A 16816-nucleotide genomic window follows, 5' to 3' on the forward strand; every position below is an offset into this window, starting at 1 on the left:
GCGCGTAACCACTGAGCTAACGGGGCGGACATGGTTATTATTTTGGTGATCTTAATCTGAGATCACTTCAAAATTGAAGTTTACTTACTAGAGAGAAGCATTTTTTAGACCTCGTAGGCTACTGTACTAAGTAGGCTAATTAATGGCAACGATAACCATTAAGCCACTGTTGTATGATAGCCTATGTGTCCAAGGAAAGTAGATTTAAAGTTTTGGTCTATTTAATTATACTCTAAATCCCTGATCTGACCGCAGACCTCTGATCGTTTTAATAGTAGGCCTACACTCTACAGACAACAGTTATCAAGGTTGGCAGATGGGTATTTATTCTGTATGATCAAGTGAAAGTTGAAAATACTTAGCAGCACGAATAAAAGCTTCCCATATGGACCAGACAAATATTTGGTAAAAAATAATGCAGTTCAAAATTGTTTTTTTGTTTAATAAAAAGCATAAAACTAATTGCAAATTTTGTGACTTTTTTAGCTACTGTAATTACCCTCGGCCTTAGGGGGTGACGTTGCGATTCTAGGCAAACTATTGATAGGCCAATATAGCAACAGTCTCTGACTATTAGCCTACAGTTCTTAGGACAGCGATCAAGTAAGCTTAGTTAAAAGCAACAGTAGCGACTATCTTTAATCAGGTTGCTTAGTATAGTAATTTTTTTTTGGAACATCATTGATCGAAAACTTCATATACGGGTACAAAAAGTGATTTTCAAGATCACATTGTTTTGGTGATCTGACCTTGATCACCAAAACTGGTGATCTTGCCCATCTCTGGTTACAACCACCCACAGTAAAACATTGAACACAATTTCGATATAGGCTATTGCAGTTTTTTGTAGCCTATTGATAAGCTATTTAGAACTGGTTTGTAATAAACTTAAATGTTCGGAAAAATAATAACTCCAATATAGCCTACAGTTGGCTAAACAAGTCAGAAAACTCTCCTGTTGTGTATCATCACGTTGGTAAGCTACACTGCTACAGGACCGGATCCTGTGGGGCTATGTGCTTTTTTCCAAACATCCGCTGTTTGCAGTACAAGAACGCATGAAGATGACAGCAACGGTGTTGGGCGTGGAGGTAAGCATCCATGCAATTGCCTAATGAGTCACGTCGTGGTTTAGGACTAAACAAAATTATAATAAATATTAACAAAATAGGCTAGTAGCCTATGCGAAAATAATCCTATAGGCTAAGTTCATGGTGCACTAAAATGTTATAGGCCTAAGCCCTGGGCAGGGCCTACGAGAGGGGGGTACGGAGGGTACGGCGTACCCTTGAGGGCCCAGACCTGTGGTTGTTGGGGGCCCGAAATTGTGATTTTATAGTTTATGCGAAAAAATGTTTGGTTAAAACCATCCTAAACGACTAAATTCAAGCATAAATGTTGCTACTCGTTAGTCCTTGGGGGGCCTGTAATGTAGCAAATAAGCCCAGAAAGAAATTAGGTGTCCAAAGTGGTGACTTAATACCTTACGTGCAAACATGTTCTGTTAAAAGCACCCTAAATTAAATCACAAAAGTTGGTTATTCTCCTGTCCTGGGGGGGAGGGGCATAGTGTAGCAAAAGCAGGGTTGAGAAAAACCCGGGATTTTTTTTTTAAATCCCAAACCGCTAGTTTTTTTTTAATGCCCGGGTGTTTTTGGGCTTTTTTGTGTTTTATAAAAACTATTTGAAAAAGGAGGCAAACTTGGTTTTGAATCTTTATCCTCGTACTGACAAAGCCTTGATAGGCTATTCCTGGTTGTTTCGCATACTTGTAGAGGCTCTTGAAGCAAGGCCGGTTACAAAGATTGGCAGAGTGAAATTTCCGATTGTTGAAGTCTTGTTACGTGGGAATTATTACATCCATTAATTGCCACTGAATGGAGAGCAGTCCTTAGAATGCGTTGCTCAAGCGCACACCACGAAAGTTGAACCAGCACCGCTTGATCTTGAAGCTTCTTCGTTCACGAAGTCACGCGCTAACCAACTGAGCTATCGGGGCGACTTAAACCTTACATTATGTCATTATTCAGATGCATGGGGTAGAATTTAATCTAGGGTAGGCCAATGCCATTCTCTGTTGTTACAAACTTGTATTTTATGATGCTCAGTCTTATCTGGCAGCAGTGCAGGGTAGGCCGGTACCCGGTCATTTGGTCGACAGGATGTTAGGTCGACAGAACGACTCATTTTAGGGTTAGTTAACTAACCCTAACCCAAATGTCCTGTCGACCAAATGTCTTGTCGACCAAACGACCGGCTACGGGGTAGGCCTATATCATATGAGGGAAATGACATACCGTATTTATCCTCTTTCATATTCAGTATTATTGTGCATAGCCTATTAAAATTAAAGAATAGTTTTATTGCAGGTTGATACTATTATTGCGCACAAATGTCCAATTCTGCAGTAAAATGTTGCATGGTGTGTAATACGCCTAAGCAAACATCACACGTTTTGCCCAAGACAAAGGGGGCCCGGAGTGAGAGGGGGCCCCGGAATGACTCTTCGTACCCCTAGTGAACATTTCTCTCAGAGGCCCTGGCCCTGGGTCAACAGTAGAACCAGAAATTGGAAGAAAAACAGCAGCCTATGCTGATTTCATTGTTGCAGTTCAATAAAGATGTTTCTACTATCAAAACAAACTTTATTATAAAAAAATTAATTTATATAGAAAACAAGCTAGCGACCTGTGTGCCAAAAACGAAATATTTCGAAACTTCTTAATTGTTTTTTTGGAAAATACTCGAAAATTTGAATGGGCTAATAGGCTAATTATATGGGTTAATTATAGCCAACTCTACGTAATTTCTTGTTTTTGGGCTATTTTGAATCTACAACAAACGAGAAGTAGGCTACTTTTCTTTTGAAATAAAACAGAAATGACAAAAATACTATGTTGAAATTAAATGCATGTATTTGTTTTTATGAAGAGCTCTAAATTTCACGCAAACAAATGTCACAGAAAGAGTCTGCCGCAAAAACTTCACTTGTTTTACTCATTCTATTCAGGGACTTGAATTCTTGAAATTGCCGATCAGGTGTCGCCCCACCCCCCCTTCTAGAACGGCTGAACAGTATCCCAATAATCACCGACAATTCAGCCTGTAGCCTTGTCGCAACCAAAGCAACCCTCATTTACAAAACATGCTTACCCATTGGTTTGCGTACAGCTGTACCGACCGCTGTCTCACATTTGTGCACCAACGGCGTATTCTGCAGTGCAGTCCAGTGCTCTCATATATTTAACTGTTTAGCCTACTTCCAAGTTTTAATTCATTTTCATTGCGTCTGGTAGAATTCGCGCAATGATCCATATTCTGACGTCACATCGTGTATAAATAGGATCGCGTAGCAATCATGTTTCCTTTTCAAATTGAAACAACCTTGGTAGACGTGTGTCTAGTCTTGGTAATCTGGGTACATCGCCACGTATGTAGGGTAATCAATAAGGAAATCCTTTTGAAGAGCAGCCATAGTGCTTGATCAATGTATTCAGATAATAGCTAGGATAACTTCCAACTGTGCTATCCCCCATTGTTAGCCAGTAGAAGATAAGCATCCCGTCAGTTTCTTTCTGTTGCCTCGTGTTAACAGTTTGTTGGGAATCACTTCAACCACGTTCTTCCCACTTACTGTTACACAGCCATGTAGCCTAAATGCAACCTATTGGGCTTGAACTTGAAGAAAAATTGTAGCCTACTGCACAGGAATAACATTTTTTCATAGTTTTTTCTCTTGAGAAACTTTAATACAGTAGCCTATAGGCTAACCTACATTCTACTTTCTTAACAACTCACATGATGTTGAGAATAGTCCGTAAATAGAATAACTTTGCTGCCCAACTTGTCATTCTCATTTCCCCGACAGACCGGCGATGTTTCATTTGGTTCGGCTTGTTATACGATGAGCTGCTCTGTATTGTGGTTGATGTATTTTCACTTCTGTTAAACAATGGAAAACAACTTTAGCTGTAGCACTAGGCTACAGTGTAGGGAAAGGGGCAGTGCTGGTCTTAGGGTATTTCGGGCCCTGTGCGGAATATGCTTTGCGAGCCCCAATGACAATGATCCAATTCAGTAGCGTAGCTTGGTATTTTGAAAGGAGAGGGGATAGTTTGTCTGACGGCGTGCTCACCGAAGGCGACACCCAGCGGAGGGGGGTCTGGGGGGCATACCCCAGAAAATTTTGAAAAATTACTTTGAATTTGGGGCATTCTGAGAGCATGTTCAACAAAATTTGGGTATGAATATTATTGTAAAATGGTGCTGTCCGGTGGCATAGCAAAATTTTCGAAAATAAAGCCATCTCTCTATGTTGAGTTTGGATGCAACCTATTTCGTCCCCTAAACAATTCGTACCCCCATTTCGTACCCTTAAATCGGTGGTTGAATCCTTAAACATTTCTAACCAAGGGCCAGTGCTGTGTTAAGGGGAGGGCCAAGGGGGGCCCGGCCCCCGGGCCCACCATCTCAGGGGGCCCACAAATAACAGACATTTGCGTTTCAATGAAGTTTTTTTTGATTTTCTAAAGTTTACTGCGTGTACTTGTCCATTATAAAGATGATTTAGGTCTTATTATACTAAAACACCTCAAATTTGGGCCCTTACTACACTGAAACATCTCTAAAAACACCATTACTATCTTAAAAGAAAGTTAAAATATGATAACGTTAGTTCCGGTAACATGATCTGCAGAAATATATTTAACATATATATAACAGGTGGGATGCAATTGAATATTGAATTCAAGAAGGGCCCAATTGCCACAAAGTGTTTTTGCACAACCGTTTTAATTACGATATTTTGGTCATTTACTTTTGTGGTGAAACTTCGATAATGATTTTATGCTTACTGGTAAGAAGCATCATACCTAATAAGTTCAGTCGGTGAAGATTCTGTGGAGAAACTATTTAGACGTTGAAGTGTAATTGATGTAGTTGGGCCCATTTTAAAATCAATGGAAATATTGATAGGGTATTTTTTATGTGTTTGCCGATATGTTTGAAAAATTTGGCTGTTTTTTTAGTATAATATAATTTACAAGACATTGAAAGAAATTGGAAAGCACAATTACTGAAATGAAAAAAATACTAGAGGGCCCTTATTGAATTCATATACCGGTATTCAATTTATTTTGATTGAAAGAAATCGGAAAGCACAAAAAGTGAAATGAAAAAAAATGGAGTTGGGCTTTTTGTGAATTCACATACTTATATATTCAATTTATTTTATGATTTATCATATCATTTTTATTAACATTTACAATACCATAATTATAAATATCCTTGACTAGTGATGTCACGAGCAGAAAAAACTTGTCTGCTGCCGCACTGCACATGTCTTCCTGTACACTACAACGCAAAACATCTCGAAATGTCATACTGCCTCTGCAGTCTGCACCGTGAAGAATAAGAGTGCACTTGTGCAAGTGCACATCAAATGCAAGGGAATCTATTAAAAAAAGCAAATTTTGGAAAAAATTTAGGGACTATTTAGGCAATTGAGGAACTTGCGCCACTTGTTATCCACCTTTATAGCTCATCTGAGTTGCTTTTTATTGAATGCTGGATACTTTTAGCAGAAACATTCTTCTGTATTTACTTTTTTCTGATTATATGCACATGAAATTTCTCTTATCTTCAAATACCTTATAGGCCTGGCATATCACATGTTGTATGGTAGCCCACTGAAATTGCTGTGATCCAAAATAAAAATCATTATTTCACAAGTGACCTGTTTAGGTGTTTATTCTTGACACTAACCAAGGTTACCATACCCTAAAAACTTTAATTAACTTGAATGCCTGCATAAAATAATGAAAGCTTTGCCTTGGAATGAAATAATGTTAAAAAAAAATAATTAAACACCTGATTCTCAAAACTCTTGACACTGCTTTTGTTTACAAATTAAAATTTACAATCACAATGTTTATGTTTTTACCTTGGTTGACTGAACAAGTAGTGTTGCCAAATAAACCATAAAAATGGTGAAAAACAATAATGTTGCCAGACCAGATGACCAAATCTGAATGAAAATTAATAATTTCTTCAGTTTTGGTTTTATCCTCAGATTTTATCGCGGTACCGCGACGAAAAGTTCAAACAGTGAAAATTTTGCGCGGTACGGTGGTATTACCGCGTCTTGACTATACTCCATTGCCAGTATTTTTTTTATTAGAAATTGTTAACACTTTAGGCTTCATTCCGAGCAAAGGTGTTGCTAAGAAATGATAGACCTGTGTTTGCGGTTTACTTACACTTGTGTTGTTTTCTAAACTAGTGAGAAAGTCTATTGAAGTGAACCACATTTCCATATTAGTGCACTGAAAGTATACACAATACTATAAGTCTGCTTGACGATAGAGGGCCCAAAATTATTCTGGCCCCAGGGCCCACAAAGAGTTTAACACAGCACTGGCTTCTAACCCTGACGTGATTGCATAGCACGAACAATTGTTGAGAGATTATAATTTCCAGCGCATTTTAAGGCGCATCTAGAAAATGTTAAATACTGTAGGCCAGGGGTCACCAACTGGTGGCCCGCGGGCCGCATGCGGCCAGCCACGTTGTTATGTCCGGCCCGTGGAAGATATCAGCGTACAAGTATAACCAAAAATACTTTTCTTGAGGAGTTGAAGAGCATGAAGGCAAAAAATCTTTCCGGGAAGCATATTTTCGCTTTGCATACGATTTCACGGACCGACCAATCAGATTGTAGTTCTAGGTGGGGGTCGCTTAAAGTTATTCCAATGCGATGCCCAGCCACATTGTCCCAGTGGTTGATTAAAACGCGTACAAAATTGAATTATTATGCTTCCGGGCAGTTGAAAAATATTTAGCCTTGTACTGCAAAAATGTTGTCAACAATTCTTGCCATGCTGATGAGCACCGCAAGTGACAGTTGTCAAAAATAATCAAAGACTGTTTTATAGAAAAGGATAAAGGATGAAAAACCTACTCATTGCTTTTTTAGAGGAAACGCTGTTCATGAGTTACGATAGAAATGTTTTTTCGGTGATTGGTTGGTTGGTTTTGAATCTTTATCCTCGGACTGACAAAGCTTTGATTAGTTATTCCTGGTAGTTTTGCATACTTGTAGATTGTAGAGGCTCTTGACACAGGGCCGGTTACCGAGCTTGGCAGAGTGAAGTTTTCCGATTGTTGACGTGTTGTTGCCGGTGAATTATTCCATTCACTAGGTGCCGCTGAATGGAGAGCAGTCCTGAAATGCGTTGCTCAAGCGCACACCCCGAGAGTCGAGCTTGCGCCGCGTGATCTTGAGCCGGGTGCGTAACCACTGAGCTAACGGGGCGGACACCACAAGCGTTTGTTTCATGGTGCTTGGTTTCTTTCTCTCTGTTATTGAAGCCTATTTTCGCTGATATGTTTGCAGGTCACTATTGTTGTCTGTATTGCGATTGATTGATTGAATCTTTATCCTCGGACTGGGAAAGCTTCTTGCAGAGCTTAATCCTGGCAGTTTCGCATACTTGTAGATTGTAGAGGCTCTTGACACAGGCCCGGTCACCGAGATTGACAGAGTGAAGTTTCCGATTGTTGAAGTCTTGTTGCTGGGGAACTATTCCATCCATTAGATGCCGCTGAATGGAGAGCAGTCCTTAACGTGCGTTGCTCAAGCGATGTGTCAAGCATTTCCTTGCTTACTGAAACTGTTAATTGCAAGATATCTTTTGTGAAGCAAAGTGACAACACCAATCTTGTTTGACGATGAATATTCGCTCGCCTCGCCACAAGTGCGCAAAACAAGTGGCCTCATTTATTAGACATTGTTAAAGAAGTCAAAAGTGTTGTTAAAGGAGCTTGGCCTAGCTGTAGCGTTGTTCGACTAATTTGGTTGCTGCGGTATTTTAAGATAAATACAACATAGGCTAACGCTGGGTACTTGGTACGAAATGAGTTCTTTTCTAGCATAAGAGTCAACCTACCAAAAATTTTATTAGTGCCGCCCGCCACAGCTCTCCTTAGCGCCAAAGTGGCCAGCATGCAAAAAAGGTTGGTGACCCCTGCTGTAAGCTATCCCTTATAGCTTCCATTTAAGCAGAAAAGCTTTGGATTTTTAGGTTGCTTCAACAATAGATGACATTGAATCAGCGTAATAACGGTGTTCAAATTCTTCGCTAAGAATGGAGGGGCGTACCTACTTCTACACCAGTGGTTCCCAACCTGGGGGTAATTTGCCTATTTTTGGGGGGTCACGTGACAGTTCTTAAAGAAACCTTTCTTAATTACCTTTCTTAAAGAAAGAAAAGGCCCAGGAAAAATTATTTAAGTGAGAATGAATACGATGTAGGCTACCTACTTGCTCTCCATCACTTTCACTCACATGACACGCAAAAATAAACCTAAGGATAAAAGCTTGGTGAAACGTTGCACAGCAGAAAACAGTAGACTAACGTTTGTGCAGAAGTTTTCCGACTCGTGCCCTGAGCATTGTGACGCAAGAAGTCACACAACCTCGTTCGGTGGAAGTTAATCAGTTATGTTGTGTATTGGGAAGCTACAGGGCTCTTTGACTCTTCAATGGTCTGGTCTGATTAAAGCCTTTCAGAGTGAAGAATTATCAACATAAAGTGATTAAGCATGACTATCGAAGTTAAATCTGGTGTGTCCGCAGTGAGACTTAATTTTTCCGCCGAGATAGCTGCTCAGACTGGACACGTTTGTCCGCTGTCAACAAAATCGAATTTCGACCTATTTCGTCCCCTGAAAAGATCGAGAGAAATTTTGAAATGTTTGCGACAATTCCGATCTGCGACTTTGGCTCTGTTGTTTTTTTCTTGATCTTTTCAGGGTACGAAATGTTCAGGGGACGAAATAGGTTGCACCCGTTGAGTCTCTATGTTTTCTTGTTGCTAATTCCTTTGTTGAGTTCACTTGTTGAATTTTTCCATTGGAAATGACCAAAATTACTGTATTTTCTGAGTAAATTGCGGGCCCCTTAATTCGCGGCCTTGTGCGATCGCACGGTTTGCACACTCCAAAGACCGGCACTAGGGCGGGTGAGGTGATACGGAAGATAAGTTGACACACCCCCTTCCAGGAAAAAATAAAACTTCTGAAAAAACTATTGGCAGCCAACGATCAGGTTAAAAAACCACAGTGAAAACATAATTAAATGAATTCTCCCGAATAACTATGGTGTAATTTAAAAAAAAATATTTAGTCTCTGAGTAAATTTTTTTAACGTTTTTATCGTTGTCTTGCAAATCCAGAAAACTTTTCAGATAACGTGGGATAGTGTTTTAACTTAATCAAAATAGAAGTTTTAAGGTACGGTAAGATATTTTCTATTTGCTTACCTGCATATGTAAACTTTAAAAAGGGACATTTTATTATTTTTATAGGTAGGGGTCAGTTGATACACGTGTAGGCTATCGATAGGCGCTGGGATGTATTGATAAAGGCGACCACATACAAATTTTAAGTGATATGTTTTCTTATGGTGCTTATTCTATAAGTTGTATTATTTTATGTCAAGTTATTTCTACTTTTATGCTATAGTTTTTCAGTCTTGCACTCATTTTTATTCATTGTTGATAAAATTCATGTGATTTATCCTCAATGCATCAGTCCTACAAGTCAGTGTATAAATATTCCTTTATTGCTATATGATGTTTTGTTTTTGCTTGTGTGCAAGCCATATTATAAAGATGCTTGTAACAATTGTAACATTGTATTTTAAAAGTTACTTTTCAGCACAGTAGGCATATGCAGTTTTTTAGGTAGTGTATCAACTGATTTTCCATGGTGTATCATCTGACCTGCGGTGGCAGGTGAGTTCATTGATACACTTGGTTTGGTTTGGTTGGTTTGGTTTTGAATCTTTATCCTCGGACTGACAAAGCCTTGATAGGTTATTCCTGGTACTTGTTCGCATACTTGTAGAGGCACTTGACGCAGGGCCGGTTACCGAGCTTGGCAGAGTGAAGTTTTCCGATTGTTGAAGTCTTGTTGCCGAGAAATTATTCCATTCACTAGGTGCCGCTGAATGGAGAGCAGTCCTGAAATGCGTTGCTCAAGCGCACACCCCGAGAGTCGAACCAGCGCCGTGTGATCTTGAGCCCGGCGCGTAACCACTGAGCTATCGGGAAAATGCGAATCTAAAAGGTTAGTAATCAATAGATGAGATAATATCTCACTTGACCTGAAAATTTTAAGCTTTCATCGTTTTTACTTTTTGCGCAAAGAGAACAAATGTGAGGTGCATCAACTGACCAGCCCTTCCCCTACGTAGCAAGCATACAGTGTTTCTTCGCCTTTTTTTTTTACCTCAGGGTGCTCCTACAGATTTCAGAAATTGTGTTGGCGAAGCGAAGTGCAGAGCGAATTTTTTGGGTAAAATCTACTGGTGGTTCTCTTGAATTGCTTGCAAGTCTTTATCACATGTGCCTCATGTAGCTACGTTTTGTTAACATAACTACTGTAAGTTGCGTTATTACTTATTAGGCTACACTTTTTTGAAAGAGCTGATAAATCAGCGACACTAAAATATTATAAACTCACTTGACAACCTCTGATCTGATATTTCCAGCATTGCAAATGTGAAAAGCACTGAGCGTTGTGACAAGTGCACTAATCACAATTATTGTAGTAATAACGGACATTTTGTGTTTTTACCAAACAAATTAAATCCTGTAGCCTAACTGTCTTAGAACTATTTTAAATCTTATTAATCAACTTTCCTACAAGCAAAAGCATAACATAGCCTACGTAGATTACAGTTAGACCTATTAATAAATACAATACGTAGGCCTAAAGTGTTGATTTAGCCCAGTGATTCTCAACTGGGGCGGTACCACCCCCCCAGGGGGCGTTTTGATTTTTTGCGGGGGCGGTATGATTACCTCGGCTTAAGGGGGCGTTTTGATTATTAGGAGGCATTCTTTAACCCATCTACCGCCCAGCATAAAGGTTTCGTCAAAGAGCTCGTATCTTCGTGGTAGCATTTCCTATCTCATACCTGGTGGAAAAATGATTCAGCTGTGCTGTTTTGCTACATACCGAAAAGCGAAACTCACTTGACATATCCATAAGAGATGATTTTAGAATGTTTCTCACTGGCTTTACACCGGATGTGAAGAAACTGGCATTTTCTCACCAAGCCCAAGATTCACACTGACTAGCAGTAGGCCTATACTGTTTTCATGCTCGCAAATATATATTTGCTTTTCATCAAATATAGTTACGTACCGTACTAGTCTCTAAAACCCTTAGCCTACAGCCTGTTTCACCCTAACAAGGGATCATCAGAAGGTCCTTATATTCTAATATAAATATAATTCTATTTGTTTGTTTGTTTGTTTTGTTTGTTTATCTTTATCCTGCATTGCGGGAAAGCGGACTTGAGCGCTATGCATCGGTGTACGCCTTCCGACATACACCTGACCCACGCTGCAGCCGACGGCAATGTCTGATTTTCCGGTTGTCTACTCTATTTATGACTTAAATTTGGTACTACCCATTACTCGAAATCGATCACTGGGTAGAGGCAATTATCGTAAAGTTTCTTGCCCAGAGAAACAACAGCAAGTGCGGGTGGCTGGAGTCGAACATGCAGGCTCTCGACTGCGAGCCCAACGCGCTAACCACTCGGCCACGGCTGCCATTGAATAAGAACCTTCTGATGATCGCCCTTTTAGGGTAAAACAGGCTGTAAGGGTTTTAAAGACTGGTACGGCAATAGCCTATATTTGCGCTCTGCTTGGCTTTTTGCTTGGCATTGAACACTTTTTGTAGTATTAATTGTTTTATATTCGCTTTTCGTAATTAATCGTTTTTGTTGGGGGGCGGTAAAATTTTGCCAGTTCATGAAGGGGGCGTTGGGCCAAAAAAGGTTGAGAAACACTGATTTAGCCCAAGTGGTATTTTCACATCGACTATTTTATCAATATAATTAAAACCAACATCCCACCACCACTTAAAAACGAAAGTAACAAGAGGAAACGTTAGCCTAAGTAGTGCACTCTAGTGCAGTTCAGTTGTTTTTATTCTGACCATCACAGCGAAAACAATACACGTCAACAAGCAAAGGTCTAGAAAAAGGTAGAAGCGACAAAATGTGAACAGTGATGCAACTCTGTTTGAAGGACAAACAACTCTTGCTATTTCAATTAACTGAAATAACATGAAAATAGCTAATAAAAAAATAGTTAATAGCGATAAAAAAAATAAATGAAATAGCTCTAGGATAACATAGCCTACAGGCAGGACATCTGGGTTTGTACAAAACCTAAAACTGCTACCAATTCTGACAAGTGGCAATATTAAAGTCTTAATAAAATTTGTAGCCTAGCCTACATAACAAATCACCAGAAATGGCTTAAGTACATGTTTATTAGCCTAGCTGGGCATTAAACACTCTGCATAAAAGTTTCTTCTCATCTGCTTTAAATAGCTTCACCAGAGAGGTTAAAAAATTCCATTTCTAGACTTTCATTTTCTAACCAGCTGAAAGAACAAACTAAAACTTATTTCTCCTTTTCTTCTGTTGAATATTTAGATTTTAACGTATTCTCTTTCCTGATCAACGGGATGATAAGTTGATTGGTCGTGGCAGGGCCTAAAAACAGAATGCAAAAATAGTGATACTGGGCATGATTTATTTATTAACCAAATCTAACATTTTAATTCTCGGTGAGCAGATAAATGTGGGATTAAAATATCAAGTTACAATATTTTGGCCAACAGAAAATATCAATTTGCGCAGTAACAAAACATTGCAACTTGATATTTTCTGTTGGCCTAGGCTAGGGGTAGAAAAACTTTTTATCTCGTGGGCCGCATTCAGAATCTGAACTTGTTCGAAGGCCGCACTAGAGTATAATTAAGATTATAAGTCAAAATCTAAAATAGTCAAAACACAAGCTTTTATTTAATTTTAAAGTGAGCAAAGAAATGAAGATTTTATATATTACATAAAAGAAATACAAAACGTTTGTCTCAATTATTTTTTTTAATACAACCCACATCAAGATCACATGTTGCCAGACGCACTTTAAGCGAATTAGCATAATCAGAAAAACTGTCGTAATCGTCGCTTCTCTCTACCAAGAGTCTTGGTCTTGGTCTAAGACAGAGATGTCCAACCTTTTATTATAGTGGGCCGCATTGTCACTTGAAATAATTCAATGGGCCGCAGAACCTATTAAATTTCAAGAAAAATGGGTACATATACGAACAATTAAAAACCATTAATTTCATCTTTGAAAATAGGAACAAATAACACACATATAGAAAGAAACAAAAATTTGTTTTTACAATATTTTTGACATTGTTTTCCAGCTAAGATGTTATCAACATTTGCATTAAAGGACGTTGTCTTGATTCTTAGTATGTTTGCTAAGTGTTTTTCGGTCAGTCTATTTTTTTCTGCAGTTTTTATGTTTTTCATGGATGAAAATAACTGCTCGCAACAATATGTGCCGCTTACTGCTGCCCTACATGAACAATAATTTTCTGGACAAACTAACTAATTTATTAAATTCATTACAATATGAATGTAATTCTTTATAAAATAAAGGAAGAGTGTTTTCTCTGTGGAAAGTTTTCAAACTTTCTCAACTTAGCAGTTCAATCAGTTCAAGTTGAAATTCGAGTGGCGCTTTATCACACTGAAATGAAACTGGTCACTGAATAATTTTAATTCAATTTCAATCTTTTTAAAGTCAGAAAATCTAACTGTAAATTCTTCAAGCAAATCTTCCATTCTGCAAGCAAACCAGTAATTCACATAACTTACCATACTTTTCATAGTTTACAGAACAGTCTTTGAGCTCTTTCATATAGACTACGAAAATATACAATTGCGCCAGCTTTCAGTTGTGCTATGAAAAGTTTTAATTTCCTGGTAAAGCTACTTATTCGCTCGAACATTAAACTACGTACACAACTGACCTTTCCCTTGTGCACGCAAATTGAGCTCAGCTAGCATTTCTGTGATGTCAACTAAAAAAGGCAAATCATTCAACCATTCTTCCTTTTCTATCAAGTTCACGTTTTGTTTTTTTTTCTCCATGAACTGTTTTATTTCGGGTAACAATAATTGAAATCTTTTTAAGGTGGCTGCGTTACTGAGCCATCGGACTTTAGATATAATCGGACTTATAATCCTGTTGCTCCCATACTATACTATTACTACGCCCCTAAAAACTGATTTAAACATTTTAATTTAGGGCTAAGATTCAAAGTTCAAAATACTACTTTGAGTGAAAATGATTAGCAGGCCGCACAAAAATCTCAGGCGGGCTGCACAAAAATCTCAGGCGGGCCGCAGTGGGTTGGACATCCCTGGTCTAAGGCTAAAACGAAAAAGAAAGTCTCGTGATGCGACAGGCGGAAGTCAGAAATTTCCATTGGGATGTAATTGACGTATACTACAGTATGATATAGCAATCGGCTGCTTTGACACGAATAGCAGTGCTAGATGGCTGAGTACACAAATGACATCATACTGTATATATTGCTAAAACTGCACATCACTAAAGAACACTATGTAGCTAGTGGAACAAACCACTACAATGCGATAAAAATACTATAACATATCTTTATCAAGATAAAATAGATGAAGAAAAAATTTAAATAAGTCATTGCAGGCTAGTAAATAAAATTTCAAGCAATTTTATGATTATTTTTTAATGTAATACCTTTAGGCTTTCGCAAGCCGCACAGAAAATTGTCTCGGGCTGCATGCGGCCCGCGGATCGTAGTTTTTTTCACCTCTGGCCTAGGCTAGTCTTTTTTTGTCAACTAAAATAGTAAAATGTAAAAATCTAAGCTAGCAGAAGCTTGTAGAGTAGTCTACTTTTGAAATTTGTTACATTTTCCTTGGAAAAAGTGTTAAGTTTTTCAATTAGTCTAAAGCAGACGTTTTTAATATTTTTTATGAGGTAGGGCTTTTTATATTTAAAAATATGATGCCATTTTTGTCTTTTCACTATCCCTTTTCCCAAAGTAGGCCTAATATCCCCATAAAATAGTAATGTTTGGTTTTATCCGCCTTTTTCCTTGTAGTACAAAATATCAAGTAATCCTTTTTCACTATCCACAGAAGAATTTTGAAATTTGAGACAAATTCAAATTTTAATTTTTAACCGGAATAAACCAGCCCTGCACGACGCTTTTAACTCACAAATCTCCATAAATACCAATCTACCAACTCCAAGATCTGCTAGAAATTTCCGATTTTAAAACGAAAAAAATGACTCAAACAAACGTTTAGTTCTATGAAAAGCCGATCGAGTGTTTTTCGGACTCTGTTTTGATTTGAGCAGTGGTGTAGGTAGAAAGAAAATTTTAAGAAGACAAAAGCAACGGTTGGGTGAGCAGACGTCATTCAACATGAATTATAATGGTATTAAAAAGTTGTAATAGTAGCTTATTAAAACATAACTTATTTGTTTGGGGGAACAAGGGGAGGTTACCTCACTGGATTTGAAACCTAGGCGAGCCTTAGTACAAAATGAGGCACATCAATCCTCTCTTGTTTTCCAGCAGCGTTCCACATGCCCCAAATCCAAACAAAATGTATGTGGACATCTTCAAGTCCTTTTGTAAACTCAAAGGCTTGGAACACTATTGGGAAAACACTTCCTATAAAAACATTTACCTTCATCTGAAAACCCAAAATGAAAAGATACACAAGATTGGCCAACATGGACAAAAGATCCCTTGGAACAAGGTTCTTTTGAGAAAGAAGAAAATCAAATTCTTTCTGCCACCTTACCTATCTTCCACGTCTTATCGGATAACTCATGGAGGATACAAATCAGGTGAATTTGAAAAATCTATACAATCAAAAAAACATAACATTCCTTTGTCATCTGACATTTCCCTTCCTTCCAAACCTTTTTCTATGGTCAGAAGAACTAGTCGAGACTCTCTCTTCAACTGCCTCTCTCAGCCGTCCTTGATGGTAAGGACGATTGATTGCAGCGGTGGGTCTCACTAGCTCAGTACGGTCGTAGAACATCTTTGAAAAAGTTTAGACAGCCAAGGGCGTAATAACCTATCTTTAACCCGTCCCTCTCACTCATCTGAAACGGCCCGATGCTGGAAGAGTGATCGCAACCGGGAAATCTTCAACCGTCATCTCACTCACCCTGAGATGACAGGATTTCCGCGGCCCATCCAAAGAAGACTCTGGGGTCAGCGGAAGCTACCCTTCCTCTGGCCGCTCTTCTCTGGTATCTCTGCCAAATTAGATGTCAGACTGGAGTGGCCCTTTTCCACACGCCCGTTCCCTTCCTCAAGCGGGTATCAAGAAGAAAGCACACACAAACAAACTCAAACTAAATTAAAATCAATTCTATACCAAAAAACATGCTAGTTCTCAAACTTAACAAGCCACCTCCTAATCTGCTCCAACATCAGCAAGAGGAAAGTTAAGACAGGTAGATAAGCTTGAGGCAGTCAATTACCTTTGTTTTATGCACCTACAGATTACCATCTACCGCGATGAGTCCCTTCGGTCAGAGTAAGCCCATCGCCTCCCTGGTAGGTAGGCTATCCTTCATGTAAGTATGGCGTTCCTGTTGAGTGTTTGGGTGTGTGGACGGCTCCCGGAACGGAGGCATTAATCATGAGTCAGGTAGCAATTCCATTTTACATGGAAAATTGTAAACCTGCGAGGTGTAGCGGTATCCATCTTGAACTCTGAGCGTTGCGCGATAAAAAAAACAAAAAAAAAAAAACTTGTGAGGCAACGTCGACGAACGGGTGTGATCGAGGACTAGTCACCCTTCCCGATACTTTTACATTTTGTATCAAATGTATAGCGAAACGAAATGCTTTAAAACTT

The 16816-nt window shown here is 38.8% G+C and overlaps 1 long non-coding RNA gene across 1 annotated transcript; it reads right to left on the bottom strand.

The window, feature by feature from the left end:
• Positions 1-317: 317 nt before the first annotated feature.
• On the bottom strand, positions 318-5800 carry LOC145769597 (uncharacterized). Its single transcript, XR_014289025.1, has 3 exons — positions 5649-5800; positions 3799-3942; positions 318-1137 (listed from the first exon to the last, which is right to left on the bottom strand). It is a non-coding gene; the product is annotated as an uncharacterized LOC145769597 (long non-coding RNA).
• Positions 5801-16816: the final 11016 nt, after the last annotated feature.

Source organism: Aplidium turbinatum, chromosome 4 (assembly GCF_918807975.1).
Source record: "Aplidium turbinatum chromosome 4, kaAplTurb1.1, whole genome shotgun sequence".
Lineage (NCBI taxonomy): Eukaryota > Metazoa > Chordata > Ascidiacea > Aplousobranchia > Polyclinidae > Aplidium > Aplidium turbinatum.